The sequence below is a fragment of the Ciona intestinalis genome, chromosome 1, assembly GCF_000224145.3.
Source record: "Ciona intestinalis chromosome 1, KH, whole genome shotgun sequence".
NCBI classification, from domain to species: Eukaryota; Metazoa; Chordata; class Ascidiacea; order Phlebobranchia; family Cionidae; genus Ciona; species Ciona intestinalis.
This window is the reverse complement of record NC_020166.2, coordinates 9,149,642-9,152,867: the sequence shown is the minus strand read 5'-3', so window position 1 is coordinate 9,152,867 and position 3,226 is coordinate 9,149,642. Positions and strand designations below refer to the sequence as shown.

Below are 3,226 nucleotides of genomic sequence, written 5' to 3'. Positions count from 1 at the left end.
GTGATTTATTTTGTATTCTCACATGCTGGGCTACAGCAGTCGTTATACCATAGGGTTTTGCCAATTTTGTAGAAATCTATGTTTTATTTTGCTTTTTTTGCAAACTGATATGTTTTCATTTTTTAGCCTAGCGAAAATCATGTTTTATTTTGCTTTTTCTTGCAAACTGGTATATTTTCATATATATATATATATATAAATTCATGTTTTATTTTGCCTTTTTTTTGCAAACTGAAAATTCATTTTATATTGCAAATGACATAAGTGCAGCTTTTTATACTTATTTTACAGGCTATGTAAAATGTAACCCGCATAAATGCTGTTATATATTAATATATTTCATAGCTGTTAATACAATATCATTCCCTCTTAATTGCAAAACAATAATAAAGACTGGCAGCCTAGGAAACCAAATTAAAATCTACCGTATTACTATTAGTATTTGAATTGAATCCAATCAGTTTAATTACTCTACTGGGGTATATTATACAGTGCCACAGTGGTATTCATTACTGTATGCTCTATTGATGTAGTATTTATGCCTGTTTTTGGGTATCATGGGTATTTCCAGCTCTATGTTATAGCATGTATGGTATTTTAGTATAAGTTAGTATTATATTATAGGCATTTGTTTTGTAAAATACCATGTAGTTTTATAGGGCTAGTCTAATCAATATGCTTGTCTTTTTAGATTATAATATATAATATATATTATACAACTGCTTTTATATAACATTATTGCTTATAACTGCTTACTCAGATGTGGCATATAAAATTCTTACTAACTGCCCTGGCATTACAGTAATAAAAAGGTCATGCGTTTTATCTGGCTTCACTTTCTGACAGCACATTCATAGTTTTTGCAAAATACCGCAGTAAAATGCTGCTTAAACAAAAATACCAGAGCTTTAAAACCACGCTTTGTGCCTTTTAAACAAACAACACTCTGTTTAACTACCGTTAATAGTTTGGTATAGACTGTAAATGAAGTGTTTTATTGCAGTTTGTTGCAGCTACACCTTATCTATAACTGTCTACTTTTGATCAGAATGCTTTGTTTTCTATGAGTAACAGAGAACTATTTCTATCTTTTAATAATTTTTATGCAAAAACCAGTTGTTACTTCTAGAAAAATATTTAATTGGGTGCAACAGCTATTATTTAAAATATTTAATATTTAACTGGGCCCCAACTATTTTTAAATGCCCCCACTCATTGTAGTATATAGGTATATAAGTATACAAAATCTGTAAAATAATGTCATATTGCACGCCATGGCAAAGGACTTGAGATGTTGGTCAGAGTTGACCCATTACCTAGTTTACAACATTATATTTACCAGATTATTCAATCACAATCTTATATTACATTGTAGTCTCTGGTTACACCCATTCTACTATCCAAAGGTGTGGTATGTTGTATTATCACCTACCTTATTTATTTAACTTCTTGAGTGAGAATGACCAACTCCCAGACATACTAAGTATCACATAGTGAAATACTAATCATGTGAAATAGTTTCAGTAATGTTCACAAATCACAACTATATAGTAGGATGGGGGAAGATGGGTTACATTAAGATTCATGTTTTGATTTTGTAAAATGTTTTTTTAGTTATTAAATAAAATAACTTGTTGTCCACACTAGCTTTAAATTTCTTTGAATGTTGGTTATTAAATTTCTAAAAATATGAACAAGTCCCAAATAAATTCACAAGTTTTTATATTTTATCATTTAGCTCGCTGTACGTTAAGCTTTTATCACGTTTTGTAAACTATTTATTTAGTTATATTATTAAATAAAATCACTTGTATTGGTCCCCAATAATATTCACAGTTATATTAATTAATTTAAGTCACTTGTTAACCCAACTAACCAGATTTATGTCAGAAGTGTTTTGGAAAATAAACCTGAAATGTAGATTTTGTTAACACTAACTTTACATCCCCAGTTCAATAGACGACCCTTTACTCACCCCCAACACTACTGTCGACAACATCACACGGGAGTTTGCAGCAGCCCTATCAAAAGTGACAGCAACAAACAACATTGATGACCAACAATGGTAATTATGATGTCATATCCACGTTTACAAACTAACAATATAAAGTTAAAACAGTTTTTTATTCTTATTTTTATTGAAACTTAAGCGACAACTTGATTTTATTGATTTTAATACAATAATAAATTTAAGATTACAAAATAGCTTCAACGTATGGTGCATAAATCATTTACGTGTCTCTAAACCTTAAAAAACTTTAAAGGAATGGTTTATTAAATTTTAATGATATACCAAGCTCATGCAAAAACAAACAAAACCTGAACCCAACTTCTTGCTTTGAAAATTTTAGTCATAATCCATACAACCGGTGTTTCCCTGATTTTGAAATAATTGTTCCCACAAAATTCCTCACTTCTATTCATTAATATTAATTGCATTTTTAATCTTCCCATATTTAAAATTGCACAACCTTTATGTTCAGCACACATCAGAAGGAGGAAAATACCAACGTTGACATTGATAAACCTGATAATATTAACCAAACACCACCCACCACAGGTATGCTACAATATGATAAATTTAACTGCAGCGATAGGCAAATGCTGAAGGTAATGACCATTTTACACGTATTCTAGTTATTTTAAAATGTTTAATACAGTATGATCAATTTCACCACAGCGATAGGCAAATGCTAATTGGCCGTTCGCTAGCGATTTTTTACAATTTTCGCGGTACTTACCAATAGAAACATATTTCAGTTCTTAAAATACTACATGTTTCATACAATATTTCAATGAATTTAAACATAGCATTAGGTATTTGCTGAATGTAATAACCATTCGAAACGTATTCTACTTATTTTAAAAATGCCTGTTTAATACAGTATGATCAATTTTCACCGCGTTAAGCAGTTGTTGAATGGGTGTTTGCTACTACAGCAGAATTTCTATGATCCTAAAGTATTCTATTGTATGTTGGTAAGGCCCTGGGATCAGTTTCATTATGGCTGTGTCTCCCATTTTTCGTGAACAAAACATGAGATGAAATAACCTCATTGTGCCGCAGATCTGGTATTCGCATGTTGCGCAAAGCAATATATGTTTTCTAAAAAAAAGTTTTAAAATAAATGTTTCCAAATAGACAAAATAAATAGGTTTTAAAATAATTTTCAAAATAACTGTTTCAAAATTGAGTTTGAGCCCTTGTTTATAAATTCATGCAACT

General features: G+C 30.1%; 1 protein-coding gene across 2 annotated transcripts in view; it reads left to right on the top strand.

Moving 5' to 3' along the window:
* The first annotated feature begins 1,931 nt into the window (after window positions 1–1,931).
* The window catches only part of LOC100175773 (WD repeat-containing protein 44-like), a 12,454-nt gene continuing 11,159 nt past the window's right edge, over window positions 1,932–3,226 (top strand). For both annotated transcript variants that reach the window (XM_026838747.1, XM_002123901.5), the window contains exons 1-2: window positions 1,932–2,065; window positions 2,484–2,560. The gene's annotated coding sequence lies outside the window, so the exon portion shown is untranslated. The remainder of the gene's footprint in view (window positions 2,066–2,483; window positions 2,561–3,226) is intronic.